Here is a 15258-nt window from a genome sequence, read left to right as displayed (position 1 = left end):
TAGTGCATATAGGATGAATATATATTTAAAAAAGATAGATAGATAGATAGATAGACAGATATTACACAATTTAACTACTGAGTAATACGATTGCATTTGAATAAAAATGGGCTAAGAGCAAGACTGAAATAAAAATTAATGAGCCTGGGGAGAGAGGGGGCGATAACAATTATAATGTATTACTAATATTTGTCATTGTCATTTGAAATGTAATCAGCATTCGAAGAAATATAATACATGATTGATTGGATGAATGCAGTATATTATTTCATGTTCTTCCTCCCACAGTTCCACAGCGAGCAGTCCCAAACCGATAACAACGGAGGGGTACGGAATAGCGGAATAGTACTGTACAAGCGATTGCTAAAGAATATTGTTAATGATGGTTTGTCATTCTCTTTACAAGGAGACCGATGCTAGGGACAGCAGGACCAGGAAGAGTTACCTGTGAAACTCTAACCAGTTATATAACCAATGTCAGTTTGAAGAACATAATGTATATGCTTTTGTTTGGTCATGGTATTGGAATAACATCTAAGAATTGAAAGCTTAATTGAAATATGAGTAAGAAACAGTACTTAGAAAGTCAATATGTTATAAGTTATAATATAATATAAGTTAATATGTAATTGATGGTAAGTTGAGGTGGGATTGAGTGGGATAAAGGCAATGAAGATTTGACTTAAGAGCAGTTGGATTGGCACAGCAGAATCCAGCATTTCTCTTGCTGAGCTCATTCTAAGGGGTAAATTTACTAAGCATCGTGTCTGGTTCGAGATTGCCCGAGTTTAAACGCGCACGGCATCGCTGGAACACGGGAGACTCTTGACAGCTGAAACACTCAAATTGAACAAGATCTGTGTTTTTCTATGGTGTATGTGATCATGTTTATCCCCGTGTTCCCTGTGACAGTAGCCAAACAGTCCCGAACATGCAGCCTGCACCATGAGTGAGAAGCATGCAGGCTGCATCTTTGTATTGTGTAAAAAAAACGTGTGAAAAAGAAACTGGCATGGTGTTCCCCCCTCAAAAGTATAACCTAACCAGTCCCGAGCTATGTGAGCCAGTCCTGGTTCAAAAAATACGGGGGCACAAAATGTGTAGGGACAGAGCTTGCGAGAAAGCTCTGTCCCTGCGATCCTCTCCGGAGCCTTATCACGGTATTTTCGCCAAAAATACCGTGACAAGTGCTCCGCGCATGCGCCGATCGGCCGCCTCTGCTAACCCCCCCTGTCACCAAGCCCAGCCCCGTCACTAAGGCCAGCCCCCCGCAATCGCGGACCCCCCCTCCCTTAATTACACTTACCTGCAGTTATCGGGCCTCCGGTGATGTCCTGTCGCTTCAGTCAGCTGACATCCCATACTGCACTGGGACCCTGTCAGGTGACGACCGGGCCCCAGTGCAACATGGGAGACCAGCTGACCGGAGGGAGGACATCAACGGAGCCCCAAACTCCGGTCCCTGGACTCAGGTAAGTTTGTTTTTTTTACTTTTGTTTTTTACTCTTTTTTACAGTGAATCAGCGGGTGATCTGTTTAGACTACACAGCTGATCACTGGGGCCGGCTCCGGGCTCTGCTCTGCACGTTAGAGCGGAGCAGGAGTCCGGTAACCGGGGGAAACCCTGGATAACGCCACCTCCAGGTGGCGTTATTATCAAAGGGCTTCCCCCAGTATTATTTTACAATTTATTTTTAGTAACTTTGGTCGGATCACGTTTCCCATTATAATTATGGGAAATGCGATCTGCTTACTAAAACTAAGTGATACTTAGGGGTTGGAGTAGAATTTTTACGAATTCTACTCTAATTGCCATTTAGTAACTGTAGGTGATACTAAAATAATGTGTAAAGGGTGTGAAAACACCCTTTTCACATTATTTTAGTAAAAAATAATGTTAATAAATAGCGTCCCTGGTCTCTAATGTTTGTCCAAACTTCTATGGGGGCTGGCATCATCCCCTGTAGGAACTGACAACACCCCAAAGCATGGGCCCCTACCATTGCATTCCCCCGGTTGGCCATTCATGCTCCAGTCCGACACTGCCTATGTCAAAACATTCCATTGCAATTACCTGATGCACCTGAGCAGCTCAGCAGTGCTCCACTGAAACTGCCCTCACGAAAGTCAGAAATGACCTCCTTGCTGCCAAATCCAAAGGCCACTACTCTCTTCTCATTCTCCTTGATCTCTCTGCTGCTTTTGACACTGTGGACCACCCTCTCCTGCTGCATATCCTTCACTCCCTTGGTCTACGTGACACTGCCCTCTCCTGGCTGGCATCCTACCTCTCTGACCAATCTTTCTCAGTTTCCTCTCATGACTTCACTTCCCCCCCACAGCCTCTTACAGTAGGTGTTCCCCAAGGTTACATTCTTGGACCTCTCCTATTCTTCCTCTACACATCCTCTCTAGGTGAACTCATCAGCTCTTTTGACCTCCATTATCATCTCTATGCTGATGATACTCAAATCTACCTTTCCTCCCCTGATCTCCCTCTCTTCTGACTCATATCTCCAACTGTCTCTCTGCTATCTCTTCCTGGATGTCCCAGCCATTTCTTAAACTTAATATGTCTAAGACAGAGCTAATCGTCTTCCCACCCTCCCACATATCCTCACTTCCCACTATTTCTTTATCAATTGATGGAATAACTATGGCCCTCATTCAGAGCCGTACGCTCTGAGCAGAGCGCACGCTCTGAATGAGGGCCGGGCTCCATTTTCATGGAGCGTCCTCCTGGACGCTCGTATAGCTGTGGGTCACCACCCACAGGCTATACGAGCGTGCTTTTTGATGGCCGCGATGGTCGAGACCATCGCGACCATCGAATTTGCGAGCCGGAGCCTGCGGTTGAGGTTTTCAACCGCAAGCTCCGGAGTGATTTTGGCTCTATCAGAGCCAAAATCACTCCCACTGACATCACTAGTGATGTCAGTGGGCCGGCTTCTGACGGGAGGCGTTCCCGTGGGAACGCCCCCGTCAGGGAGGCACGCCCCCGGCACGCCCACCGAAGGGGGCGTGCTGTCAATCAACATTGACAGCACGCCCCCTTTGATCGGACACAACGAGCGAAGGACTTTCCTTCGCTCGTCGCGTCTGGCGCATGCGCACGACGGAGCTCCCTCCGTCGTGCGCATGCTCAGTGCATAACATCGACCCACTTGCGAGCGGACAGCCGCTCGCGAGTGGGTCTGAAACAGGCCCTATCTCATCTAGTTCCAAGGTGCGCTGTCTTGGAGTTATCCTGGACTCATCCCTATCCTTCAAACCACATATCCAGAACCTTTCACCGTCCTGTCATTTCCATCTCAAAAATATTTCTAAGATCAGACCCTATCTCACCCAGAATGCTACTAAAACCCTTATACACTCACTGGTCATCTCCAGATTGGACTACTGTAACCTCCTCCTATCTGGCCTCCCCAACTCCCATCTCTCCTTTCCAGTCTATCCTTAATGCTGCTGCATGGCTTATCTTCCTCTCCAAATGCTCTACATCTGCCTCCCCTCTCCACTGGCTCCCCTTCCCTTTCAGAACCCAATTTAAGGTTCTCACGCTCGCTTACAAAGCCCTCACCCAATCTTCTCCTATTTACATCTCTGATCTCATCTCCCTTCACTCTCATCTCCGCTCTCTTCGTTCAACTAATGCACGCCGCCTTTCATGCCAGCTGATTACTTCCTCCCACTCCCGCCTTCAAGATTTTGCCCGCACTGCTCCCCACCTCTGCAACTCTCTCCCATTCCCCGTCAGACTCTACACCTCTTTGCAATGCTTGAAACGAGCTCTCAAGCCTTCCAGCTCTCATTCTAACTCCCTGCTACATGCTCCTCGCTCCCTGTCTACCCAATCTGTGTCAAAGCTGTTTGTCTGCCCCTCCCTTTTAAAATGTAAGCTCTTACGAGCAGGGCCCTCTGCCCTCTTGTGCTTCTCCCTACTTTAGTTTCATCTACTTCTTACTCACCACTAGGGCACCTAACACTTGGTTGCTTATGCTCTGTTGCTTATCTGGGTGTTATGGTCATTAATGTAGAAATATATATTATCCATGTCCTGGTCCTGTATTACATTGTTCTGTAAGTCGCTTGTCTACAATTTGTTTATGTACTTTGTAAGGCGCTGCGGAAAACTTGTGGCACCATATAAATAAATGATAATAATAAGCAGAATAGTGGTACTGCAGGAGATGACAGCAATATTTAGGTGTCTAACCTCATGAGCTAAGTACTGTGCATCCGCATAGCACTGTGACACTGTGCACAGTAACGATGGTGCCAGCTGCACATGAGCAGTAGCCTAGTAGTGTCGTCATTAGGTCGGAGATCGCGCCTCCCTCTGACTTTGGGTCCTAGTACCCAGCATGTATAGTAGAGAGAGAGGAGACCATGTCGGAGCACACTGATCTCTAACATATATGTGTCATAAAAAGGCGCCTGTAATGCAGGCAGGAAGGGGCATTGCAAATAGATAGTGTTGTGAATAGATGCGGAATGCGCATGGTACACATCCCGGAATTGGTGCAATTAGTCATACAATGTAACCACCGCTCACTAATCCCAAAGGTGTCTTACACACACCCCTCTTGAGGAGTGCTCCTGGCTCCTAGATGTTCAGGGCCGGGCAGCGGTTCATAAAATAAAGTTTTATTTTTTTTTAGAGACAAGGCGCGTCTTTCATCATGACATCATGTGCGCTGCATTGTTGCACTGAGGAGCTGGCCACAGCCAGAAGATGGTAATTATCTGTGGGCTGCAGGGGCTGGATGCAGTGGGGGCAAGGACTGCTCCAGTGGAGAGACAAAAGGGGGGCTGGCTAGGGAAACAGAAGGAGAATGGCTAGGGAAACAGAAGAAGGATGGCTGGGGAAACAGAAGGAGGATGACTGATGAAACATGGGGGCTGGCTGGGGAGTAGTACAGAGTGTAATTATTCAGAAAATGGGTGCCAGTCCATTAGTTTGCTAGATACACCCCAGGTATCACTTATTGCAACAAACACAGCACAATTAAAAGCAGTGTGATGTTCCTGGTTGCCTCTCAGTTTAGCCCAGTCTGTAGAGGGGATTTACACAGCACACACAATGAACAGAAAACAACATTGGCTTTGCACCACTGTGCCTCAATGGTCCACTTCAAGGTGCATAATTATTCTCTGCTCTCAAGAGACTCTTCTGCAAACTAGAAGGGCATCTAATGGTATACCCAGTGCTTATCACTCACCGGAGAGATCTGCAACAAACTAGACATGAGAGATTAAAAATCATAGGAGGCCAGGGGCATATTTATAATTGGTGCAGAATGTGTGGTGCATATGGGCCCCTGGAGCCAGGGGGGCCCACAGTGCACAACCAGCACCCATATTTTCTAATACTCTCGTCTCCGAAGTATAGCGTTGGGTGTCTCAGCCCTGCACAAAAATGGCCGCCGCGGTAATTTTCCCAGCATCTTGCACATGCGCAGTGAGAAAATTGCCAGGAAAATGGCGACCTGCGCAGTGGCAAACTTGTGAGTGGTGGGCCTAGGTGCAAAAATTTGCTTTGGGCCCCCCTTCCGCCCTACTCCATGTTCAAAGTGCAATGGGTGACAGGGAGAGGTAGAGGGTGACAGGGAGAGGCAGAGGTAGACAAAGAGAGGCAAGAAGGTGACAAGGAGAAGGTGACAGGGAGAAGCAGTGGGTGACAGGGAGAGGTGACACGCAGTGGGTGACAGGGAGAGGGAAGAGGCAGTGGGTGACAGGGAGAGGGTGATAGGGAGAGGGGGACAGGGAGAAGCAGTAGGTGACAGGGAGAGGGAAGAGGCAGTGGATGACAGGGAAGAGGGTGAGTGGTGACAGGGAGAAGCAGTGGGTGACAAAGAGGCGGAGAGGGTGACAGGGATAGTTGACAGGCAATGGGTGAAAGGGAGAGGGGATAGGCAGTGGGTGACAGGTAGAGAGTGATAGGTAGAGGTGACAGGCAGCAGTGACAGGGAAAAGCAGTGGCTGAGCGGGAGAGGTGACAGGAAGTGGGGGAGAGGGAGGGACAGTAGGTGACATTAGCGGGTGATAGAGGTGACAGGGAGAGGGGAGAGGCAGTGGGTGATGGAGACTGTGATAGGAAGAGATGACATGGAGATGCAGTGGATGCCCGACACATTATACCACACTGTAGTGCCCCACACATTATGCCACACTATAGTGCCCACACATTAGACCACCTCTAGTGCCCACACATTATGCTACACTGTAGTCCCAGACTCTCCACACATTATGCCACCTGTAGTGTCCACACATTATGCTACACTGTAGTGCCCACACATTATGCCACAATAGTCCCCACACTTTATGCCACTGCAGTGCCCACACATTATGCTGCCACCTGTAGTGCCCACACATTAAGCCACCTCTAGTGCCCACACATTATGCCACCTCTAGTGCCCACACATTATACCACCTGTAGTGCCTACACATTATGCCACCTCTAATGCCCACACATTATGCTACACTGTAGTCCCCACACATTATGCTACCTGTAGTTCCCACACATTATGCCAGCTCTAGTGCTGACACATTATGCTACACTGTAGTCCCGACACATTATGCCACCTGTATTGCCCACACATTATGCCACACTGTAGTCCTCACACATTATGCCACCTGTAGTGCCCACACAATGTACTCACCAGCAGCTTCCTCAGGCAGCTGGCAGAGCAGCAGTCACAGCCTCACAATGAGTCAAACTTAGAGATGGCTACTGAGTGAGTGTCTCGATACAATGACTCGAATCATTTAGATGTTCGAATGATTCGAGTCATTCAAAGTTTGATGTGTCGAGACAGCCACCTCTCTAGCCTCTCTGTCAGACACAGAGGGAGCTGCTACCGCTGGGCCCGGGGTAACTCGGGAGAGTCAGTGAAGTAGCCAGTAGGATGTACAGCAGCGAGCGTGGGTCTGGCAGGGTGGCAGAGCTGACAGCGAATCACTGAGTCAAGCTGCTACTGCCGGGGCCTGGGCAGTGCTGTAGGATGTTCTGCAGTGTGTGTGGGTCTGGCGGGGTTGGCGGAGCTGGGAGCGACTCACTCGGAGTCGCGCTGCAACTGCCGGGAGGGATCGGGGTCTGTGATTGTGCACTGATCTACAGTGCTGGGCTGCGGGGGTGGCTCCCCTGCTTCACTGTATCTAAATGAGCCGTGTCCCGAGACACTGTAACGAGACACTTGACTGAGCTGAGCCATGTGGCTCATCTCAGTACACTGAATCACTCTGCCCATGACTAGTCACACCCATGAGGCTGCGCTGCTGCTGCTGCTAAACTCCAGGTCAGAGGAGCATGTGATGGGTTCCTCCAATCAGAGCTCAGCACATGCTCCTCTGACCCCACTGCTGAGACTACTGGTATTTATTACCCAGTAGTGCACTGCAGTGCTGAGCCTGACTGCACTGTGCCCTGGTCCTCTCTGCGTCTAGCTGCTGGCCGGCTCAGTCACAGCCCTGATGACTGCCCGGCAAGCAGCTGCACTACAGCCTGCCATTTACAAACGGGCAGTGGACCCCTATATTGTGGCGGGCACCGGTGCAATGCACCGGCTGCACCGCCAGTAGTTACGCCCCTGGACCTGTGCAGTGGACTGAGCACAGACTAATGCCCAGAGTCTACTGATTCTGCTGTCATCCGTCAGTGCTGCCGGCCGCCCGGGAGAGAGGAGGGGGCCCATGTGCATTCCCCTTCCAGGGCCCCTACCTTAATATGTCTCTGTAGGAGGTATACTTATTAAGACTGTAATTGACACATTAACGCACAGCCTCTTACCATTTTCATAGTGTCCCTTTCAATCAAATATTTTTTTTAAGGATTTATTCTAAAACATTGCTTAATATAGTTCTTTTATGGCTCATATTAGTGATAAGAGTGTGGGGACACAAGTAGTGTCCTTTATTACAGGTTTATTACAATAAGTTTCTACCAGCTTTAAGATTTTTTGCTGTATGCAGATAGAATATTCTGTATAAGAATGTAAAGCCATGGAATTATTTACATAGAAATGGCTCATCCCTACACATAGCAGCAATGAGGCCTCTGCACCACTTTATTATCACCATAATCTCACTCCACTACATTAAATCTCATTTCCCTCCTGCTCCAGATTGTGACTAGTACGCACGTCTTCTATGTGCATCACTAGGAATGCCCCTAGGCCCATGCAAATCACCTCTCTTCCACATATGTACCTGTCAATCTTTTTCTGTCAACCTATGCACATGATGGAAATCTAAGAGCACCAGGACAAATAAGAGCGCATGTTGGGCTGAAGCGGTTTTCCACAGTGGAGCAGGCATTGTGAATGACCACTAATCTTTAGAATAAAATATAATATGTTTACTAGAATATTGTCCTTGGCCAGTGTGAACTGTGTAGCACTGCGCTCTAACAATGGTCCTGATTAAGCAGCGATCGCAGATGCGATTTCGCACGGGACGCAGCTGCGAAAATATGCTACTTGTAAAAGCACCGCCGACACAAAGACGCCCACTGCTGCTTTCTCACATCCGTCCACTGTCGCTCTTCTGTTTAAACATCGGTACCATCGACCACTTATGCAGCATTTACACCAGATCTGAGCTGCTGCAGACACTGCAAGTCTCTGACCATGCAGAGGGCTCTCAAGCTGGGCATTCAATCGCAATGGCTAATTTATGCCCGCCCAAGCAACGGTGTGCACACGGACAGGCGCACCTGCGCTTTTTTGACCACTCCCCTGTCATCACCCACAAATGCTGACAGCCTGTCACTCACTCAGCAATGGGTTCCTCTGTGTGTATGTAATTGTAGCGGATGCGCAAAGCGGCTTATACACATGCGCAATGGCTAACAATCGATGAATAGGGTACGTAGTTGCGTTTGTGATCACTGCTGAATCAGGCTCAGTGTTGTTATGTAAAATCATTTTGCATTACAGTTTCCATAGGTCACTTTTACTAAGCTAATGTTACCGTCCCTTTAATGCCATTTATTTATTTCTGTTAGTGTTTTCTCATTTTCCTTTATGCTGCAATCCAGTCTGGCAGCATGGCTAGAACATCCTATGATTACAGCTGCAGGCATCCGGCCCACGCAGGGCTGAATTATCCACAAGGCAATGCAGACGGCGACCTAGGGCCCTGTGGGCCAAAGGGGGCCTGCCAGCCAAACATTTTTTTTTTCTTTTTACGAAAAAGGCCCTCAAAGGGCCTAGATTGCAGGGGTGGAGTGTAGGTGCTAATTTTGAGAGTTCTACAATCATACTTTCCTGCTTTTGAAAAAGCATTTCAGGGAGATTGTGAAAGCAGCACCTATGAGCGCGGTGGTAAAGTGGGCGTGTACTGCTACATCTGAGAGGCGTGTCATAAAACTGACTTACATCCAACTGTAAATGATCCCAAAATCTGTCAGTAAGATATGTTTGTTGATTGAAAACACACTGATACTTTTCAGAAAATGCATGTAGCCATAGGGATCATTGGGCCTGATTCAGAGCCGCTCGTAAGCGGCCGCTCGTTCGTTCCGAGCGATGTTTGCCCAACTGCGCATGCGTACGGATCGTAATACGCATGCGCGAACCAGTCATTACGGCCGAAAATCGTTTGTTCGCTAAATAGCGAATGCCTGCTATTTTGAGTGACAGAATGAGGCGTATGTGGGTGGTAACAGGGGAAGGTGTTTGAAAACGGGGAGTGGAGATCCGAATGCAGGCGTGCTTAAAGGTCAAAACGGGCGTTTTATGGGTGTGCATAATTAATACAGCATCGTCATTGACCACGTCACTGGGTTATTTTATAGTCAGAACTGCTCGCAAGATTGCGGTAGGAAAAACCAACCACAAGAATAGCGAGCAGTTCATACGCTGGTCGATGTACTCGATTAATCTAATAAATAGCGGACATGACATAGGATGCGAGCGGCCAGGGGGCGTAGTTTTCCAAAAAACTACCGCATGTTTGGTTCACTCGTTCAGACCTAGAGGCGTGAACAGACCGCAAAGAGCGAACGGTTCATTTGAATAGCCACCCCTTTTTTCTGAATGAGCGAGCGCAAATAGTGTCCGGCTCTGAATCAGGCCCATTGTGCCTTGTACCCAATTTTGGGAAATGATACTAATGAGATAATTTGAATGTACAGTATATATCTTTTTTAGTTTTACAGCTTTTTTAGTATAACAGCTTCATAATGGGGGTAAGGTGCAATCAGGGAGATTGCTGGACTCTTCAGGGAGACAGGGAGATTGTTATATTTCAGGGAGTCTCCCTGACAATGAGGGAAACTTGGCAACTATGATACATACACAGGTCACACTGACATCGCACACCTGATACAAACAGCCTCTTCTGCTAGTGTGACCGTCTGCTGCTCCACTATGCTGCTGGCAGAGAGCGCCTAATGATGACCAAGATCTACTGCAATAAACAATTCACAGAAAAAACAGGCATGATAATATCTCAACAGAGGTTAGCAATTGGAATCTTATACCCCTTTCAGACATACAACCCGGGAAATTTCCTCCTCAGACCCGGGAATTTCTCCTGAGTAAAATCCCCCCCCCCCCCCCCCCCCTTTCACACTACATCTTAGACCCAGGAAATTCCCGGTAGACCCCTTTCAGACATAAGCAGGGTTTTTCATTTTTTTACACTGGATGTCTGATAATAGCTGGTGTTGTAAGTGCTTATAGAAAGTGAGATGGCTGAGACTGCAGTGTGAATGTTTTATGATCCTCCGCTGCTGCTGCTGCAGCTTCTTCACCTCTCACTTCCTCTCTGATGGGACAGCGCCACAGCCTAATCCGGACATGTCGCCCGCGATATGCTAGGGGACAGCGGGGGACTAGCCAGGCTAGAGCCGGTACCACCATCTGTAAGAGGTCCCGCAATTGGAGCCGGGATGACGTGCTGCACTAGAACCGGGCTCGGTGACCCCAGAAACCCCTCCCGAGTGACCCGGAGCAGCGGAGCCGCCTCTTCCAGCCTCCCCGGCTCTGCCTCTCGCCATGTCCAAGATGCCGGCGAAGAATAGGAGCTGCTGAAACACGTATTGGCCGGACTTCAATGACGGTGAGGTAGCGTCTCTGTCAGTCATGACAGGAGTGATCGTCAGCCGGTCAATCAGAAGCTGCTTGGTGCAACCAGGGAGTAAATTCCCGGGTAGCACCATTCAGACACGAGCCAGGTAATTTCCCGGGACTTAAGTCCTAGGAAATTCCATATTCGATTGAAGGGTCGGCTACCCAGGAAGGTGTTCCCGGGTAGGTACCTTTCAGACATAAGCGGCAACCCAGGAATTTGGCTGAGGCAGGCCAAATTCCCGGGATTCTCGGTATGTCTGAAAGGGGTATTACTTACATTTTATGTCACCTTGGCCTGATTGTTCTACTGCATTGCCGGTCTCAATCCCAATGCTGGAATTCCGACAAGGGACTTAAGATAGGCATCAAAATACTGACGCCTATCTTAATCCCGACGCCGTAATCCAGGAGGACGAAGGTAAGACGGGGCGCCCTTAGTGTTAGCCATGGTGGGGGGGGAGTTAGGTTTAGGTAAAATAGCATAGTTAGCGTGATGTTTTGGGGGGGAGATTAGGGTAGGCACCCCTAAGGGGGATGGTTGCAGTCAACCACTGGGGGGTTAGGGTCAGGCACTAAGGGGAGAGGGTTAGGTTTAGGCACGAAGGTGGGAGACTTAGGTTTAGGCACGGTTAGGGTGCAGGGTGGGGAGGTTTAGGGGGAGAAGGGGGGAGGGTAAGTATACTTACCCGAACCCTGTCGGGATACCAACAATCGGGATGCCGCAGTCATTATCATGACAGGAGACATCCCAACAGCTGGCATTACATACCGATTCCCCTGTAACATGACAGTTAGCAGCTGAGTGGCTGCTAGTTTATCACTTTCCAAAGCTTAGTACATCTCCCCCACATATAGAATATACTAAAATCCATTATACCTGTAATTAAAAAAGTCATGGATATTTATACTGGCAGACATATGTGCCCCAACACACAGGCCCTGCGACAGGGGGGTGCAAAGGGGACACTTGTACCGGGCCCCAAGATTCCAAGGGGTCCCAAACCCCTCAGGAAATTTGGGACGCCAGTTCACGTTACCGATTTGCCTCTGCAACCTGCTGTGTAAGCAGGGCACCCAGCGGCACGAAGAGTCGCAGCAGTGACAGGTGGGCCGGCCGGGTCTGAGAACCGCCCTCCAGGGAAGGCTGAGGAACACAGGCAACGCAGCGCCGCAGGTAAGTGTTGTCTGGGGCGGGGCTGGAGAAGAGGGGGAGGTGTATCAGACACGGGGAGGTGTATCAGACACAAGGGATGGGGAAGAGGGGGAGATGTATCAGACAAAGGGGATGGGGAAGAGGGGGAGGTGTATCAGACAAAGGGGATGGGGAAGAGGGGGAGGTGTATCAGACAAGGGATGGGGAAGAGGGGGAGGTGTATCAGACTCAGGGGATGGGGAAGAGGGGGTGGTGTATCAGACACGGGATGGGGAATAGGGGGAGGTGTATCAGACACAAGGGCTGTGGAAGAGGGGGAGGTGTATCAGACACAAGGGATGTGGAAGAGGGGGAGGTGTATCAGACACGGGATAGGGAAGAGGGGGAGGTGTATCAGACACAAGGGATGGGGAAGAGGGGGAGATGTATCAGACACAAGGGATGGGGAAGAGGTGGAGTGTATCAGACACAAGGGATAGGGAAGAGGGGGAGGTGTATCAGAAACGGGCTGGGTAAAAGGGGGAGATGTATCAGACACGGGATGGGGAAGAGGGGTTTGTGTGAGGCTAGGATAAGGGCTAGAGGAGAGGATAGGGGGCCCCAAAACTACTGCAAATGAAGGTGATGGCAGACATAAGGGCTGGGTAAAAGGGGGAGATGTATAAGAAACAGGGCATGGGGAAGAGGGGGGAGCTGTATAAAACACGGGATGGGGAAAAGAGGGAGGTGTATCAGACACAAGGGATTGGGGAAGAGGGGGAGGTGTATCAGACACAAGGGATTGGGGAAGAGGGAGAGATGTATCAGACACAGGGCATGGGGAAGAGGGGGGAGATGTATCAGACACGGCATGGGGAAGAGGGGGGAGGTGTATCAGACAAAGGGCATGGGGAAGAGGGGGAGGTGTATAAAACACAGGGGATGGGGAAAAGAGGGAGGTGTATCAGACACAAGGGATTGGGGAAGAGGGAGAGATGTATCAGACACAGGGCATGGGGAAGAGGGGGGAGATGTATCAGACACAGGGCATGGGGAAGAGGGGGGAGGTGTATCAGACAAAGGGCATGGGGAAGAGAGGGAGGTGTATAAAACACAGGGGATTGGGGAAAAGAGGGAGGTGTATCAGACACAAGGGATGGGGAAGAGGGGGAGGTGTATCAGACACAAAGGATTGGGGAAGAGAGGGATGAGTATCAGACACAAGGGATTGGGGAAGAGGGGGAGATGTATCAGACACAGGGGATAGGGAGGAGGGAGAGGTGTATCAGACACAGAGGTTGGGGAAGAGGTGAAGTGTAGCAGACACAGGGGATAGGGAAGAGGGGGAGGTGTATCAAAAGTGGGCTGGGGAAGAGGGGGAGGTGTATCAGACACAGGATGGGGAAAGGGGGATGTGTATCAGACACAAGGGATGGGGAAGAGGGGACGGTGTATCAGACATGGGCTGGGGAAGAGGGGGAGGTGTTTCAGACACAAAGGATTGGGGAAGAGGGGGAGGTGTATCAGACACAAGGGATGGGGAAGAGGGGGAGGTGTATCAGACACAAAGGATTGGGGAAGAGAGGGATGAGTATCAGACACAAGGGATGGGGAAGAGGGGGCGGTGTATCAGACATGGGCTGGGGAAGAGGGGGAGGTGTATCAGACATGGGCTGGGGAAGAGGGGGAGATGTATCAGACACGGGATGGGGAAGAGGGGGAGATGTATCAGACACAAGGGATGGGGAAGAGGGGGAGATGTATCAGACACAAGGGAAGGGGAAGAGGGGGAGATGTATCAGACACAAGGGATGGGGAAGAGGGGGAGGTGTATCAGACACGGGATGGGAAAGAGGGGGAGGTGTATCAGATGTGAGCTGGGGAAGAGGGGGAGATGTACCAGACACGGGGATGGGAAAGAGGGGGAGGTGTATCAGATGTGAGCTGGGGAAGAGGGGGAGATGTATCACACGGATATGACACGGGATTGGAAAGAGGGGGAGGTGTATGAGACACGGGATGGGGAAGAGAGGGAGGTGTATCAGACACGGGATGGGAAAGAGAGGGAGGTATATCAGACACAGGGGATGGGGAAGAGGGGGAGATGTATCAGACACAAGGGATGGGGAAGAGGGGGAGGTGTATCATACACGGGATGGGAAAGAGGGGGAGGTGTATCAGATGTGAGCTGGGGAAGATGTATCAGACACGGGATGGGAAAGAGGGGGAGGTGTATCAGATGTGAGCTGGGGAAGAGGGGGAGATGTATCACACGGATATGACACGGGATGGGAAAGAGGGGGAGGTGTATGACACGGGATGGGGAAGAGGGGGACGTGTATGAGACACAGGGGATGGGGAAGAGGGGGAGGTGCATCAGATGTGAGCTGGGGAAGAGGGGGAGGTGTATCAGACACAGGGGATGGGGAAGAGGGGGAGGTGTGAGGCTAGGATAAGAGCTAGATGAGAGGATAGGGGCCCCAAAAACTGCTGCCGATGAAGGGGTGGCAGACACTGGGGCTGGGGAACAGACACTGGGGCTGGGGAACAGAGGGAGGTGTATCAGACACGGGCTGGGGAAGAGGGGGAGGTGTATCAGAAACAGGGGATGCGGAAGAAAGGGAGTTGTATCAGACACGGGATGGGAAAGAGGGGGAGGTATATCAGGCACAGGGGATGGGGAAGAGGGGGAGGTGTATCAGACATGGGATGGCAATGAGGGGGAGGTGTATCAGACACAGGGGATGGGGAAGAGGGGGAGGTGTATTAGACACAGGGGCTGGGGAAGAGGGGGTGGTGTATCAGACACGGGTAGGGGAAGAGGGGGAGGTGTATCAGAAACGGGATGGGGAAGAGGGGGAGGTGTATCTGACATGGGCTGGGGAAGAGAGGGAGGTTTATCAGACACAAGGGATGGGGAAGAGGAGGAGATGTATCAGACACAAGGGGTGGGGAAGAGGGGGAGGTGTATCAGACACAGGGGCAGGGGAAGAGGGGGAGGTGTGAGGCTAGGATTAGGGCTAGAAGAGAGGATAGGGGGCCCCAAAAGCT

The sequence above is a fragment of the Taudactylus pleione genome, unplaced genomic scaffold, assembly GCF_031769625.1.
Source record: "Taudactylus pleione unplaced genomic scaffold, aTauple2 ptg000238l, whole genome shotgun sequence".
Lineage (NCBI taxonomy): Eukaryota > Metazoa > Chordata > Amphibia > Anura > Myobatrachidae > Taudactylus > Taudactylus pleione.
The sequence above is the reverse complement of the archived record's forward strand: the minus strand, read 5'-3'. Positions refer to the sequence as shown.